This window comes from Actinia tenebrosa, unplaced genomic scaffold, assembly GCF_029948245.1.
Source record: "Actinia tenebrosa isolate PJP-AT-01 unplaced genomic scaffold, QUT_ActTen_1.0 PGA_scaffold0__85_contigs__length_37466705, whole genome shotgun sequence".
Classification (NCBI taxonomy): Eukaryota; Metazoa; Cnidaria; class Anthozoa; order Actiniaria; family Actiniidae; genus Actinia; species Actinia tenebrosa.
The window spans coordinates 9404414-9422692 of NW_028292569.1; the positions used below are offsets into that span (position 1 = coordinate 9404414).

Genomic DNA, 18279 nt, shown 5'->3' on the forward strand with positions numbered 1-18279 from the left:
TAATGAGATAATTTTCTCTTATAAACAAGATACTCTAGTATAATTCTTTTACTTGCATTCTATTTATGAGCTCTCTTTATCATATCTTTTGTTTTCCCCCTTTTTTCTCCCCCCCCCCCTCCTCTTTTTGTATTTTACTACTACTTTTTCAGTGCCTGACCTAAATATGTAATTTTCAAATTTTCAGCTAATTGCCTAAATCAGTTTGTCGCAATTAGCTCGTGCTTTTAACTATGTAAATGTCTTTAGTGCTATAATTTACAACAATACATAAAGTAAGACATTTACCTAGTTAAAGCACAAGCTAATTGCGACAGATAAACTGATTTAAAACAATGTTTGCGGTGCTCGTTCACAGTCTTACACTCTTTTTCATATATCTTTTTCTATATGGAAAACGCTAGTTTCCTGTACTTTGATTAACAATAAGATAGTAAAATCATTGACCATATTAGCACTTTCCAGTCTTTTTTGAGCGATATCATTGACACCAGGCACTTAGCTCATCACAGTTAATCTGGTAAAGTTTTACTAATTGGTATGATAAAACATTTACTTCAAAAAGTTTGTTTGGGTGGCGTATTGGTTTACCGCTCACCTCTCACCACTGTGGTCAGGGTTTCGAGCCCTGGCTCACACTGGATCATATGTGAGCTGAGTTTGTTTGTTGTGTTGTTCTCTCTCTTGCTACGAGGGTTTTCTCCGGGATCTCCGGTTTCCTCCCTCCATAAAAAGCAATATGTGAGTGTTGTATGTTGTAAGTATAGAATGTAGAGGTAGTGCGTGTGGAGGGAACCTTACGGAAGAGCCCCGTATGGGGAGTGGTGGTTTAAAAATTTTTTTTTTGTTATAGGTCTCTCCTTTGATTGGGTTTTCTCTGGATTCTCAGATTTCAACTCCTTATACACCTACACATGATAAATTCAAATTCAAATTCAATGAGTTGACCATTCCCCAACTTTGATCAGCCCATAAATTGTTTCAGGGTTTTATTTGGGAGTTAGCCATACTCCGACCTTGATCTCCCCAGAGGTTGTTTCAGGGCTCGATTTTTGAGTTAGCCATGCCCTGACTTAGATCAGCCCAGAGGTTGTTTCAGGGTTCCATCTGACAATCTATTCATAAGAATTGCTACATGTGACTCATTGGTGTGTCCAGTCTAAAAGAGGCATTTGGCCAGATAAGTGCCAATGTTGGACAGACATTGTCTGCTGAGAAGCTGGTGTTTATTTTTTAGCTTTTGATACTAATTTATCAACAATATAACCCATGCCCCACGTTGAAAGGCAGGTTTGGATACTGGTGGGTGTGTGGCACTACCTGAAACCTATAGTGGCTTCACTGCTGGGCACCACATGAACATCACCAGATGTCAGCAAATGGTCTTCATATAATTTTAGGTATAAAGAGAGGAATGAAAGACTTGTTTCTCTATCTCCATTAGGGGATACTGATAATCTAAGTCTGTAACTACATAACCAGAAAAAAGGACTTTGGAAGCTTGAGGCACAGGCATATTTCTTGCATAAAGTGGGGTAGTCAGGAGTTGTCCATGTGTAACTATTGGCACTGCCAAGTTGATCTTTAAAACGTTTCTGAGAAATAACGATGAACAATAATCATCAAAAATGAATAAAATAAGTTAAATATTATTATTAATTCAGATTGTTAACAATCTGCAGATAATACATTTATTATGTCAAGTTCACACGCTATTAATGATTGGCTAATTGATCTCAGCCAATCAGAGGCAACCTAGCGAGTACAACGTATATTTTAAAAAGAAATTTTAAAAGGAAAGAGGGATTTATTTATATATTTATCATACCAATTTAGAAATTAATTTTATTTAAGGACAGACTAACTGGGATTCATTTTACGAAAATTAATATGAACAAGCAAAAACACCTAGATCTGAATTCTATATCTTAGAAAATACTTAGATGTCAATGAAAAAAATTGGGGAATGAAAGATTGTGATTGCCTGAGGTCAACTTAGGATCTCCTGCCTGATTGGCTACAGTTGTCACTCTATGTAGTGATTGGTTAACTTTGTAAAAGTGGTCCTAGTTAGAGTGTCTACACTGCAAACACAGTGAGCAAGAAAACGACCAAAGATTAAGGTTACAAATCAATGTATTCATGCATACGTACCTTTACATCTCTTAAAGTAGACTTCAATGTCTTCAAATCCTCCTTTATTGCAACTACTTCCTTTATCAACCTGTCACTTCTCTGGGCAAGGCAAGACTCAATTTAATTTGTAATGTGTACTGTAAGTGAAGACATCTTATCCTGCAAAAGCAATTGATAATAATTTATTTACTTGTGGTATTTTTCTCAACTTTTCAAAAGCCTTCAATTGATACAGTAAGACATCAGATACTATTGCAAAAACTTGAAAGATATGGCATACAAGGTATTGCTTTAGATTGGTTTACAAATTGTTTATCTAACAGGATGCAATATGTAACAACAGAAGATATTGAATCCTCCAAACAAGAAATAAAATGGAATTCTGCAGAGATCTGCACTAGGGCCACTACTATTCCTCATCTATATAAATGGCCTACCAAATTGTTCTAGTCTGCTGTCCTTCAAAATATTTGAAGATGACACAATTTATTATTTCTGCCTCAAAAAATATTTCTGAACTAGAAACCAGAATTAATTGAAGTAAAAAAAATGGTGTGATACAAACAAATTATCCATCAATTTTAAAAAGACCAACTTTGTGATAATAAAATCATCAAGAAAAAAATATGGAAATATTGACATGAAAATATCAAATCTATTACAAAAACTGTCCATATTAAGTACTTGGGTGTCATGATTGACGACACCTTAACATGGAATTATCACATCTCTATGTACATAGACTGTAAGGTCAAAAATTTCAAGAAATACTGGTATAATCTCTAAATTAAGGTATTATCTACCCCTTGTACAGTTAAGAAAGTTATATGATGATCTTATATGCATGTATCCTTATCCTTCCTATGCTATTATAGCATGGGGCAGTGCTTATCAAACACATCAAAAAGCTTCAAACAAAACAGAACCATCTTATAAGAATCATGTTCTTTGCCACACTTTATGGTCCAAATACTGATAGTGCTCTTACACTTCTTAATCTATTAGAAATTCTCAACCTTCAAAGTACTACTCTTCCCAGTAGACCGGTCAGTCTAATTCTAATTCAGTCAAATTTTAATCGCGTGGTGTAAAAAACTTGTCCTCGTGGTACAACATTGGCATCACGCGGTCAATTTGAAATGTACTTGCGGATAACATAACAGACGCTACGAAGGCGATTAAAAAATCACAACTACCTCAGTCTACTGGGAAGAGTAGTATCCATAAACTCCATATTCTTACATTCACTCATGACTGGCATGAGAAAATCTTCCAAGTGTATTCGGTAATTTTTTTTAAATATTCAAACGATGTACATTCCTATAACACTAGATATGCATCAAAACAATATTTACACAAACCAAAAGTTAAAATAAATACTGGAAAGAAAACAATTTGTTAAATACATTTAACTAAGTTTAAAGTCATGTCCAGTTTTTATCCATTTTCATCCAAGTGCCCCTTTAACACTGTAATATGTATTTCCTTAACTTATCTATTTATGTCCTAACTTTCTTTTCTTTTTTTTTTGTTTTCATTGTTTCTTACAATTCCATCCTTATATTTTCTATGCAATTATATACTTACTGAATTACTTTGTTGTTGCCTAATTACCAAAAAGTATCTTTCAAATGGCTAGAGCCTAGCTAGAAAACTTCCCAGTTTATTTAGGTTCTAGGCATAATTTACATGCATCGTAAAATTTATTTTATTTTATTTTATGTCATTTATGTAATAATAGTTCATTTTTTATAAATATAATTAATTGTAATAATTGTACAAAAATAAAAAAATGAAATTGAACAAATTTCTCATAATACTGTACCTTTGTATCTTGCTTGTTTCATGATTTGTATAACAGTTATTGGGGCATGGGATCATTGCATCAGGACAGTCACTTTCCTGGTGCTTTGAAGATCACGTTGAATGACTTGTGCTTGGCAATCCTTGCAGGTCACTATTCTATGTATACATGTTTTGGTATGGTCATTAATATGTCTTCTCTGCATCATGTCTACACAGTTTGCATGAGGACATCGTACTTGGTAGAAAGCACAAACTTCTTGGTGTTTTTTAAGCTTTTGCTGCTTGTGGTTCAAGTCACATCTTTTGTGAGTCCCTCATCTATACAAATCATAAATAAATAAATAATGTGAATAAAAGATACATAACTAGAGCTATAAACATAAATATATTGTTATTCTGTTTAACTACATGTAAACCAAACACCAGTGTTCAATCTCTAAAACAACCTCTGGGCTGATCTTAGTCAGGGCACAGCTAACTCACAGATTGAACCCTGAAACAACCTCTGGGCTGATCTTAGTCAGGGCATGGCTAACTCACAGATTGAACCCTAAAATAACCTCTGGGCTGATCTAAGTCAGGGCAGGGCTAAATCACAGATGGAACCCTAAGATAACCTCTGTGCTGATCTTAGTCAGGGCATGGCTAAATCACAGATGGAACCCTGAAACAACCTCTGGGCTGATCTAAGTCAGGGCATGGCTACAGTAACTCACAGATGGAACCCTGAAACAACCTCTGAGCTGATCTAAGTCAGGGCATGGCTACAGTAACTCACAGATGGAACCCTGAAACAACCTCTGGGCTGATCTTAGTCAGGGCACAGCTAACTCACAGATTGAACCCTGAAACAACCTCTGGGCTGATCAAAGTCAGGGCATGGCAAACTCACAGATTGAACCTTAAAATAACCTCTGGGCTGATCTAAGTCAGGGCAGGGCTAAATCACAGATGGAACCCTAAGATAACCTCTGTGCTGATCTTAGTCAGGGCATGGCTAAATCACAGATTGAACCCTAAAATAACCTCTGGGCTGATCTTAGTCAGGACACGGCTACCTCACAGATTGAACCCTGAAACAAACTGTGGGCTGATCTAAGTCAGGGCACGGCTAACTCACAGATTGAACCCTGGAACAACGTCTGGGCTGATCCAAGTCAGGGCACGGCTACCTCACAGATAGAACCCTGAAACAACCTCTGGGCTGATCTAAGTCAGGGCACCGCTAACCAACAGATGGAACCCTGAAACAATCTCTGGGCTGATCTAAGTCAGGTACTCAGATTTATTTCTTCACTTTATTTCTTGACCTATTACTACTATGATCATGATAATAATTAAGTATTTTATGTGCTTTGATATATCAAAGCATCATGATAAGTATCTTGTAGAAGGAAAGTCCAAGTTTAGCATGAAATTTGAGTTAAAATGTTGTTGTTTATTTCTTTACAACTGACAGAGTGAATATATGCATTGTAAAGACTATGAAGGGTGAGACAATAAATATACTGTAAAAAAGGAAAAAATAGTTCTTGTGTAAGGAATAAAAGTTAATTAAAGATGTCAGCTTGGAAACCTATTATCAATAAAAAAGGAGGCATTTTTGTTTTTTATATTTCTTACAAATCTGTGCTTTATAGTTTGCCAGTTTCATTGACGAGTCCTAATACTCTAGTTCTTGTCATCCAATATAGTCATTCGTTTGCATCTAAAGTTTCTAACTCGGTTACATTGTTTTTCTTACTTTATTTGCCTTGAATTTTACATATAGAGATAAAAATAACAATTTCTAGAGATAAGAGTTGTGTTTTTTACTCAACAACTTGGCAAGCAAGCAAAAATTTCTTACCCAAATCTGTGCTTTATATAGTTTACTGGCTTCATTGAAGGGAACTTTAGTAGGCAAAATTTATGCATAGGCAAACTTTAGTAGGCAAACCAATGCGTGGGCAAAACGATCAGATACCGGATGAATTAGCATAATAGCCAATCACAGTCTATTATATATATAACCATAAAACCACACTGGGGGTCAGCACAAGGAATCCTGTGTGCTGTTTCGCTAGGCAATGGGCTAATAAGCCTATGAATCCAGGAGTCCAGCAGAATAATCTGATTAGTCCAGATAATTAGTAATCCAAAAACCCTAGTAATAATTTTCACTAGCCCAGAGGAAAGATTTCCTATAGTCCCAGACTAGTGGACCAGCATTAGTGTTGAGCACTGAAACAACTTCTGGGCTGATCAAAGTCAGGGAATATGCTTACTTAGAACCCTAAAACCAGTCAGAAGAACATGCAGAAAAATCCTTGAGTAAAGGGATATACTGTACGTAACAATCTCTACCCACATGTGATGCCGAGACCAGGAATCAAAACTGAGACACTTAGTTTCCTGTCAGTTACAAGAAGAGTAGCCATGGTAACAGTACTGTAGTTCTCTCCATTGGTACTGTCTTAAGATACCAATTAGCTACACCTCACCTACAGTAGAAGGCAGGGACTATTTCACCTTGTACTATAATTTATACTTAAAATATATACTTAGATCTCTGTAATGAACTGTTACCTTTGACAAGAAACTCAAGAAATAATCACAACAGATCCTTTAAAATTCCTCTCGAGAAAAAAAAACATTACATACAATACAGCTTTCTACCATGGGCAATAAAACAATGGAACAATCTGAATTAGTCACAGCCCCAAATGTTAATGCACTTAAAAGTGGGGTCCGTAAATTAGAACACCTACCCAAGCACCTAAGCCTCAAAGAGAGGGCGTGCTTGTAATTGGTAAATGTAAACAAATGTGAGGCCAATTAGGGGAATCAAGGTATAAAATATTATGAAGAATATATGAGTAGTACATGTTCTGCTGCAGAACATTTTCTCATCAGTTTAGTTGTGGGTTTGATTCCTAGACTTGCCATCGCATGAAAGGTTCTCTCCTGTGCTTGGAGGGTTTTCTCCAGGTTCTATTGTTACCTACCTGAAGATATTCAACTTGCAAAATTCCAATTCAAATTATATCAAGGTCAAAAGTGTAAACACTGAACTCCTAAGACCTGTAGGTGACCTCATTTGAGGGTTATTAAAACATACAAAAACTTAACTGGTTTTAAAACACAAACCGAATTTGAAAAATATTTTAATCATGGTTTACACCTGGAGTAGTCAATCGATAAAAATCGATATCGATAAAAATCGATACAAATCAGCTGATTTGTATCGATTTTTATGGGAAATCGTTTAAAATCGATAAAAAAATTGGTGTGAGTTCGATTTTTATCGATTTAATCGATTTTTATCGATCAAGATTTGACCGCTTTAATTCGATCCAATAATGAGTACAATCATATAATCAGCTTTATTTCACGGAAAGTATTCAAAAATATCGATGATAGTGCAATAGATTTTATAACTATTAATTCACAAGTAATAATATGTAGATCAGGCAGCTAATTATCCAAGTACTTTTGCTGTCTGTTCACTGATCACTATAACAAACTCCTAGTTAGTGTCAAGCTATGGTTACGAAAGAGTAATTGCCGGTGGTGTAAATCCGTAGCCACACAGCCCTCGTACGATCATAGATAGAAATTGTTCAAGAACATAAATCGAAAAAAATCGATATGTATATAATCAATCGATCGATAAAAATCGATACAAAAATTTAGTGTGAGTTCGATTTTTAACGATTGATCGATACAATCGATATCAATCAAATCAGCGGTATCGATTGTTATCGATTTATCGATTGGCAAAATCAATATCGATTTTTATCAATTGACTACTCCGGGTTTACATGAAGGTTGTTGCAATTTTGTTTCTACTAATGTCCAGCATTTAGTATTATTAGTTACTACAAATACACTAGCTCAAGCAGTTAACTCAAGAAATGTTTTATGATTGAACTATTCACTTCATGTAGACTTGATACTGGGATAATATTAAATCAGGGGTTATCTGCACTTTAAGATTGAATGACAATACAAATACCCCCCCCCCCCTCCCCCCAAACCTAGCAGTTACAAAATAGATTGATGCTCGATATCCTAACTCATCTAAAATGAATCCTCTGATAACAAACTGAAAAAGAAAGTCTTACTTACAAGTATTTTTCTTTGCTTTTGATTCACCATTCTCCTTATCCTCCTCATCTTGAGCAAAACAGTAGACGTAAAGATTATTCACGATGTTATAAACAGTCAAGTTACGAACCAAGCTGTCAGTAATCAGAGTGTTATCCAATGGGCAATTCTTGCACCTCTTCAGCCACAGTTCAATACACTCACTGCAGATTGCAGTATGCCCATCTTTGCAACTCACAGGGTCTTGCAATGCTCCATGGCTAAAAATAGAGTACATTTAGTAATTTTTGAGACGAGGTATTCAACTCTATTCTCGTTTTGCTCACAATATTATATATTTTCATCACATGAATTCACAAACTTCTCAGAATTAAACCCCATTTTTCAAGCTGCTAGAGGTAAATATATATCTTATTGACCTATCTTGGAGTGAATTGAGGGCTTTTAGTGGATATATTTGGATGAAAGATGAAGGTTTTTATGGACCTCAGTGTTTTGAAATCCCGAATGCATTGCTCAGACTGAACTATGGCGGGAAATCCCTTGAGCCTTTGCGTGCTCACTACTCACTAGGGAGGCGAGGGGATAATTTGTCCTTTCTTTAAAGACTTTAGAATTTTCTTATTGGATAAATATGTATCTTAATAAAAACACCGAAAAACTTAGAGATTTTACTTTCATAGAACAGTATGAAAGCATTAAAAGAGTCTTAAGATAGACAGTAATAAAATTATAAAAAAGACTAACTATATTTAGGGTGAGCTGAGGTCTTACAGTAAGCACAGTTCTGGACAGAAATGCATCATACCATCATTCCATCATTTATCGGACTGAAGAGCTAGTACCTAGCTATCCTAAAATCTATGAAAACCATTTCTGACAATAAAATCGCTACCTTTCATGGCCAATAATATAAAACAACGATACAACACTAGACAACACACGCCAGCATAGCTAATAATAAAGATTTGTCGATTTGTCACTGATAAGCTGAAGGCAAAACAAGATAGGTCTAAACATACATGTGAGACTTTTAAAGCAAGACTTTAACTTTTATTTCCTTATTAAATGTGGTCCGTATAATATATTCTTTACTAAGTCATATCCGTTAGTCTTTGTCCAATTTTCTAACAGGCTGTGCAACTCGCTTTCTTTGCCAAGGGGTGAGAGATGTATTTTACTCGTTTTGATCTGCATTCTTAAGAGAGGCTCTCCCTTTTCCTGCTGCAGAGCAATGTTTTATATAGCTTATTGATGACACCCTTATTGATGACCTCATTCTTCCCTGGAGGCATGCGCACTCCCAAAGAGACATCCCACGGTGATCAGATAAAGTTCAAGATGAAGAACGAAGATCATTTTCCTCTCCTAATCTTGCTGATGATTAGCGCTGGCGGTAAGTACGTACTTTCAATTACTTATTAAGCAGTCGGTCCATATAATTTTATATAGTTCCTTTATCAATGTCCTTTTTAACCTGAACTGGAATCGAAGTGTCGTTTTCCCAAAGGCTCTACATCGTTGATTCTACATTCTTGTGAAGGTACATTAATTCATTACACTATTCTTTCGTTCATTAATGAATCAACTTATGTGATTATCTGGTTGAAAATTCAGCAAGATTTCTATTTTATGTGTCAAGTCTACGCCATTCTAGCTTTTCATGATAGACGAACTCAGCATGCGAAGAAAATCGCTTCAAAGAATTCAAGATGGCGGACATCAAAATACGAAGAAGATTTGATGAGTTACAGGATTAGGTGGATTTCCAACCCCCCCTTTTTAGAGTAAAAGTGAATATTTTTAGGAAAATAGAAGAAGAATTATGATTGCATCTAATTACAAAATATGTCAAGAGTCAAAATTTAACTGCATTCACAAGCATGCAAAATCGATCACAGTCATCGATAACGACTTGGCCACGAGGTGTAAAGGATTTGACGAGCTCAACCACAAAATTGATCAACTAACGAATCGTGTCAACGGTTTTGCCCCAGTTATACAGAACTGAAAACGACATACGATTCTGCTTTGATGGAGGACTCTGCGGAGAGCGAACGCGAAGTTGAGGACGAAAATGAAGCCGAAGGGGAGCCCTCGGCAAAAAAGTGTAAGACTGACTCAACATCTAAGTCCATTGATCGCTTGGTCGATATCCTAGTACAAGAAGTCACTGAGGATGAACAAACTGACAAGCTACTCAACGAAAAAATCTCTAAGGTTCTCGATAACATTCTAGCTTTGGGCTTGAATGAACAAGCCTTATCAAAGCGTAAGGAACAGGTTAAAAGACCCGAGGATTGCAATCTCCTACGAGTCACCAAGGTAAACTCCGAAATATGATGGGACATAGCCCAAAAACTACCCGAAGTATGGATGTTCGTCTGCAAAAACTACAAGAGTCCTTGATAAAAGGATTAATACCCATAGCTTACCTTACAGGAGCAATTGGGGAGTAAGTGGAAAAGAAATCCACCATGCCAACTACAGAAGAGCTTTGGGAGAGTCTGTCAAACTCTGCCCCTTTGATAGCTTCAGCTAATCATGATCTGAACATGTGTCGTCGCGATATGTTCAAAGCTGATTTGGATAACAAGTATAAATTCAATCCATACCTGTGCACGGTTAATGCGCCCAGGGTGCTTTATGGCCTCAATTGATCTTCGGGATGCTTACTTCTCTGTACCAATTCATAGAGAACACCAAAAATACTTAAAATTTCGTTGGGGAAAAAAATTATATCAGTTTACCTGTTTGGCCCAGGGACTATCATCTGCTCCCCGCCTATTTACAAACATTTTGAAACCAGTTTTCTCAAAACTCAGAGAAATGGGGCACATATCAAGTGGTTACCTCGATGACTCATTCTTAGTTGGCTATTCTTTTGACGAATGCCAGACCAACATTAGAGATACCCTTTGTTGAAGGACTTGGGCTTCTTACCCCATGAAGAGAAATCAGTGACAACAGCAACCCAGGAAATTCATCACCACGGTTTTGTCCTAAACTCTATAGATATGACGGTATCCATATCTGGGGACAAATATAAGAAGCTTCAGAGGGTGGCCCAGGAGGTATTAGACAAGGCCACACCAACCATAAGGGAAGTTGCTCAACTTATTGGTATGATGGTTTCCTTCCTTCCAGGGGTTGATTACGGGGATCTCTACTTTCGCCAACTAGAAATCGAGAAAGCAATAGCCTTAAAGGCCAATTATGGGAATTTTGACAAACCCATGCAGCTCTCTGATCAAGTAAGGTGTGACGTTAACATTGCAAACGTTAGCATTGCAAAGGAAATATGGGAATGGTGTATACCCCGTAGAATCTGGCTCACTGTTAGCCATATCCCAGGGAAAGACAATATCATCGCCGACAAGGCGTGTAGAGTCTTTGATGACTCTACCGAATGGAAATTAGACGTAACAATGTTTGACAAGATCACTCAGTAGACTTCTGGGACAGCCAAACATTGATATGTTTGCTTCCCGACTAAATTTTCTAAAGTTTCTCCCTATGTATCACGGTTCCCATACCCACATGCATCTGCAGTGGATGCATTCACTATGGAGTGGAGTAACTATTTTATACTGATGCTTTCCCTCCATTCAGTGTCTTACCACAAGTACTTCAGAAAATCGAGAGGAACTCCTCATTAGCCATTCTTATTGCTCCAAACTGGAAGACACAACCCTGGTACCCCAAGCTCACCCAACTCTTAATCAGAAGACCAATCCTTCTACCCTAACAGACATCCAATGTACACCTTCCCTTCAACAAAGACCTACTTCATCCTCTGGGGAAGAAACTCGATCGGACTTATGGCTTGTCTATTGTCAGGAGATCCCTTGAAGGTAAAGGCATTTCACCAGAAGCTCAGGACACAATCTGCAAGTCGTGGCGATCCAGCACACGAAAGCAGTACCACACATACCTGGAAAAATGGGAGTCATTTACAAATCAACGATCTGTGGATCCCCTTTGTCCACCTATAGGTGAAGTCTTCAACTTTTTACAGGAACTTTATGATAGTGGACTTGGATATAGTTGCCTAAATACAGCAAGGAGTGCATTATCTACACAGTTTTAGACAACAATGTTACCATTGGGACACACCTCTTAATCCAACGTTTTATTAGAGGGGTTTTTCAATCTCGACCAGCATTGCCTAGGTACGTATCTACCTGGGACACTTCAGTGGTACTTCAATACCTCAAGAAACTTAATCCCACTAAGGAGCTTAGCCTACAAGAGCTTACATATGAATTGGTTATGCTGTGCGCTTAGTAACAGGACAAAGGTGCAGACAATTCACTTAATGAACCTTAAGAATATGCACAAAGACAGTGCTAACTCATATTTGTTCTATATTGACCAACTCGTGAAAGAATCTGCTCCAAATAGAGAGCAGCCACTAGTCCTCATCCCAAGATTCCCTCCAGATGAGAGAATATGTGTAGCTTCAACCCTTGAGGAGTATCTGGCACGCACCGCACCTTTAAAGAGAGGGGGAGGAGATCAAGTTTTCCTTAGCTTTATACGTCCACTCAAGAGAGTCTCGAAAGACGCAATATCGCGGTGGATAAAACATGTTATGCATCTACCTGGCGTTGACACAAAATTGTTTAAATCACACAGCACACGAGCTGCTTCGACGAGCAAAGTGTTCGACAAGATTCCCCTACAATCAATCATGAAATCAGCCAGTTGGAACGATGACTGTGTTTTTCATAAATTCTATAACAAACCTGTAAATGAGCCCAACGAATCTGAGAGCTTTGGGCATGCCATTTTATCTGCTTCAGCGTAAACGGGTCCAATGAGAATTGTTCAGTAGAATTAATGAGGAAGGCAAGGGTTATCTGTAACCTTTGTTATATATACAGATATATAGATATATTTTTTACCTTGGTGTATTGTCGGATGGAACTTCATATGGCACAAGCCGATCATCAGAATATTGCCAAATAAAAATTATTCTAAAAAATTTATGGTTTTCTGATGATTGAATACAATTATTCAATATTGATTTAGAACAAGTTCAAAATTAAGAAGAACCTCATTTACTAATACTCCTTTGCCCGAACTCAGTGTATGCCTAAATACGGCTAGAACCCTTGTCAATAGTGTTGCATGGTCACATGACTACGCAAGACCATTATATCCTGCCAAGGGCATTTGATATTTTTCTCTTATTCTCTCTACTTCATTATTTATACACCGAATGCATAATTTATTACTACAAGACCATTATTAGCTGATGTAACCGCGTCCAGTACGTTACTACCTGGAGGAGGCCGATGAGCTCCCACTTCTTCTTCATGTTTTATGATCAATTTCAAGATGGACAACAACAAACACGTTTTCCTCATGATCACATTGCTCATGATTAACGGTGGCTGTAAGTACTTATTTCAGTTACTTATCAAGCAGTCAGTCCCCTATAATAATTCTAACTTATCATGACTACGCGAATTCACGCCCTTTTGTACGTCGTTTCAAGCGATCATCCATGTGTGGGTCGTTAAAGTTGCCCTTACGACGAAAATCGCCCCAAAACCGCCTCAAAACATTGTCAGTAAAGTCAACTCCTTCATAGGAAGACAGATTGTAAAGGCTGGAAACCCCAAAGTGAAGTTATTTACACTTCCGGTAGACGGCAAATCTTAAAGTCCCTATCATGCCACATATTGACAAAACAAACGACAAACCCGCTGCTTTCACGATTTTTTTTATTTAACTGAGTTTAATACTCCAAATTTTTAAGCGTTTTATTTGTGTCACTGCTGCACGAAACGTTTGACGAAATTTTGTCGAATCAGAGTAAATCTAATTATTAGTATTCACGAAAATGTCAGTTTTTCTGCTGATCAAAATATCACCTCTCCCAACGCATTCAATAAATTTTAATCGCATATTTGATATTTTGCTATGGGAGCATTAGAGCAAGAGAGAAGTCGTAGAGAAACACGAGGCGTAGCCGGGAAAACAACTACAGATTTTGTCTCTTACTGTGCTATTCTTGCGAATATACAATTTATACAACTTAGTCAAACATTACTATCGGTATTATGAACAACAATGTAACTTTACCTACCAATTACTTGATAATCTTTAAACCAGAATAACTTGGTTATTAAAATCACCAGTGCATGTATAGATATGAATATATTAAGCAAGTCCTTTAATCTTTCGATTGAAAAATTATCAAGAAAAACTTCAGGTTATTCAACAAGAAATAAAGAGTCAAAACGAAGGTAACAGCGATGGCAGAAAAATGGCTTTTGGCCTTTTGCCATAAGGGCAGCTTTACGTATTTAAGCTCAATATTTTATAAACACGTTTCTTTTGGAGCCAAATAGTGACTAACGTGCTCTATTTACCTTAGCACATGTAGGAGTTTCTATTGAATCTGGTTGCGCAGATGCCCGTGACGTCAAATCTCTATCGAAGTATAAAAATCCATGTTTGACGTGTATGGTGGCTCCAGTTGAACCAAAATCTTATAAATTGTTCATGAGTGTTTTAAGCAGTTCAAAAAACTCGTAGATGAAAATATTTCAAACGCTAGTGATGAAAATGGTTTCCCATTAGGTTACCCATCCTTGGTTGCTGAGCTTATGATTTTTTTTAATATGAGTTTGAGAACTACTGATCGAATCGAGCTCGTTTTTATTTTTGATCCTCAGTTTTATTACCCTTTTGTTTTGAATTCGAACCAACCGGGTTTCAATAAAGCGTCGCTTTATTCCATTTCGGCTTTCCTATGAATTATGAGCTTCAGATGAAACCGAGTTTGGGGGAAATATGTCAAATTTATTTCTCAATTGACACGGTTTTCTTTGTTATTCACAAGGCTTTATTTTTGTTATAACCCTCATTATAAATGCGAGGTCAATATATAGTTATTAACCCGGTTAATAACTATATATAGACCGTTCGCATTTATAATGAGCAACATTTGATAGAAAACCTTCTCAATTGATAAATAAAATGCGGCCCTCGGGATGTATATGGCTTATTGTCTCCGTTCTCGGTAATTAACTCTTACATATTCTAATGTAGCCGTGCTTTTTAACAATACCATGTATGCAATTGCACGGAAGTCAGCCGTTTTGAAAAGGTCTTCCCTTTCAAACCACTCATCGATTACTATATCTACAAATATTTCTAGCTGACAGTCAAATATTATTACAAATAACTAGCTACAAAAGAGGGCGAAGCAAGATTTTTTCCAAAATTATTTTTTTTAAACTTTTATAATTTTGAACCTGATGGTGTACAGCATTAGTTATCACGTACAGTGACGTTACGTTGAGAACTTAAATTTTAATTCTCAACGAGGAGTTTTAACAAACTCCTCGCATCGTCACTTCGATTCAATTGAGAGAATTTTCTTTGAATCAGTAAGCAATCCATGGCAAGGCTACGTATGTATCTTTCGAGCTTTTATGATTACAACGAAAAATTTGAGCTAAAAACTGTACATCACTTGCCTGTTCGTCGGGGACCAGAGGTCTTCGCTATTTCTAAGTTCTTTCAAGAAGCAGATGATATGGAGAACTTGAGTTTTCATGGTCAGTAGTTTTTATCACAGAAAAAAAATCTGCTAGACTTGGTTGGCGTAAATTTAATAATACGCAACGAAATTATTTAGTAGACCCAGAAACTTCTTGTCAAAAACAAACGTTTTTTTTTTGTTTACACAATGGTCGGTTGCTATGGCTATGGAGTTTCCTCCCGCTAGCTATGTTTGGTCACGTTACCACATGTAGCTCGCGTCCTCACCTATGGCGTCTCCTCGTAATTGCCTCTGTTTGAAGACTTGTATCTAGAATCTACTGCGTTAACTTGTATGCACTATTGTCCAAAATGAATCCATACTATTCCCTCCGTTACTGGAAAGGCTTTGTTTTTTGTAAGTTTGTATTATATCGATTAAAATAAGAGGGAAAGCGAGGACTATAAAACGCCTTAGTGGAGTTTCTGTGGTCTGTAGAAAGACCCAAATGGCTCCTTTTAGGGGTACATAGAGTCAGATGTAGAAATAAAACAAAGTAGTCAGTTGTCCGTGAATAAATTCACTTTTTTAAATTCGAATTCTGAGAAATACGCTTTTATGACAAAACCAAGATCCATCTTAATTGGTGTCAAATGGATCGGAGAAACTCCAGATAATCGAATGGAGAAGTTGTTATCAAAACAGTTAGTTTCCCTTTGGCCATGCATGCTTCGTTGACTGACAGGTTCGTTTATTAAATCGTAGTGGCGTACGTCACCCGTAAGGTGACTTGTATTTGCTATTGTATTCTTTTCCAACCTAATAACGATATTTTTGTTTAGACCAGTTAGGCGATTAGGCGATTAGGTGATTCAAACTTATTTGACGAGTCTGTACTCAGTAGCGAGCAACTCACTTTCCCGACATTTTTTTCGTGTAGACTGAGGGTCAGTGTCACTGCGGGAAATGTCATGCAATAGAATTTTTGACGACTCCCGTACGAATAACTCGCGGTTTTTATTCGTACGGGAGTCGGTTCAGCGAATATTTATCAACATTTTTCACTCCCGTACGAATTTAATATTTGCGATTGTTATTCTTACGGGAGTGAAAAATGTTGGTAAATGTTCGTTGGAACAGACTCTCCCGTATCAATAACACTCGCGAGTTATTCGTACGGGAGTCGTCACAAACTCTATTGCATGACATTTCCCGCCGTGACACTGACCCTCAGTCTACACGAAACAAAATTCTAATATTCATTAAACTATTTAGAAATTCTAAGAGTTTATTAAACTATTTAAAACACTCATTGCTTGGATACCTGTGGTATCACATCCATAAAATACCTTTCGGATTTTTTAATTCGCTTTTTTCCCTGGGCAACGAACGGGCCAACTTTACAAAAGTACTCATGATGCATATGTTAATGGTAATACCCGAGGACATTTTGAGGTCATGTGCAATCTTAACATGTATGAGGCATATTATGTCCATGGTAATTACCGAGGACATTTTGAGGTCATGTGCAATCTTAACATGTATGAGGCATATTATGTCCATGGTAATTACCGAGGTCATTTTGAGGTCATGTGCAATCTTAACATGTATGAGGCATATTATGTCCATGGTAATTACCGAGGTCATTTTGAGGTCATGTGCAATCTTAACATGTATGAGGCATATTATGTCCATGGTAATTACCGAGGACATTTTGAGGTCATGTGCAATCTTAACATGTATGAGGCATATTATGTCCATGGTAATTACCGAGGTCATTTTGAGGTCATGTGCAATCTTAACATGTATGAGGCATATTATGTCCATGGTAATTACCGAGGACATTTTGAGGTCATGTCCAATCTTAACATGTATGAGGCATATTATGTCCATGGTAATTACCGAGGTCATTTTGAGGTCACGTGCAATCTTAACATGTATGAGGCATATTATGTCCATGGTAATTACCGAGGTCATTTTGAGGTCATGTGCAATCTTAACATGCATGAGGCATATTATGTCCATGGTAATTACCGAGGTCATTTTGAGGTCATGTGCAATCTTAACATGTATGAGGCATATTATGTCCATGGTAATTACCGAGGTCATTTTGAGGTCATGTGCAATCTTAACATGTATGAGGCATATTATGTCCATGGTAATTACCGAGGACATTTTGAGGTCATGTCCAATCTTAACATGTATGAGGCATATTATGTCCATGGTAATTACCGAGGTCATTTTGAGGTCACGTGCAATCTTAACATGTATGAGGCATATTATGTCCATGGTAATTACCGAGGTCATTTTGAGGTCATGTGCAATCTTAACATGCATGAGGCATATTATGTCCATGGTAATTACCGAGGTCATTTTGAGGTCACGTGCAATCTTAACATGTATGAGGCATATTATGTCCATGGTAATTACCGAGGTCATTTTGAGGTCATGTGCAATCTTAACATGTATGAGGCATATTATGTCCATGGTAATTACCGAGGTCATTTTGAGGTCACGTGCAATCTTAACATGTATGAGGCATATTATGTCCATGGTAATTACCGAGGTCATTTTGAGGTCATGTGCAATCTTAACATGCATGAGGCATATTATGTCCATGGTAATTACCGAGGTCATTTTGAGGTCACGTGCAATCTTAACATGTATGAGGCATATTATGTCCATGGTAATTACCGAGGTCATTTTGAGGTCATGTGCAATCTTAACATGTATGAGGCATATTATGT

At 37.1% G+C, this 18279-nt stretch overlaps 1 long non-coding RNA gene and 1 pseudogene across 7 annotated transcripts in view; one reads left to right on the plus strand and one right to left on the minus strand.

Annotated features, from left to right (window-relative positions):
• Positions 1-1204: 1204 nt before the first annotated feature.
• Positions 1205-18279, minus strand: part of LOC116307077 (uncharacterized) — a 109408-nt gene continuing 92333 nt past the window's right edge. The window contains exons 1-5 of one of the 7 annotated variants that reach the window (XR_016119679.1): positions 12939-13010; positions 8053-8291; positions 3962-4260; positions 2155-2295; positions 1205-1595 (exon numbers count right to left, since the gene is read on the minus strand). This is a non-coding gene — a long non-coding RNA (uncharacterized LOC116307077). The other 6 variants (XR_016119681.1, XR_016119677.1, XR_016119680.1 and 3 more) reach the window with 6 other exon arrangements.
• Positions 10066-10691, plus strand: LOC116292194 (uncharacterized; annotated as a pseudogene).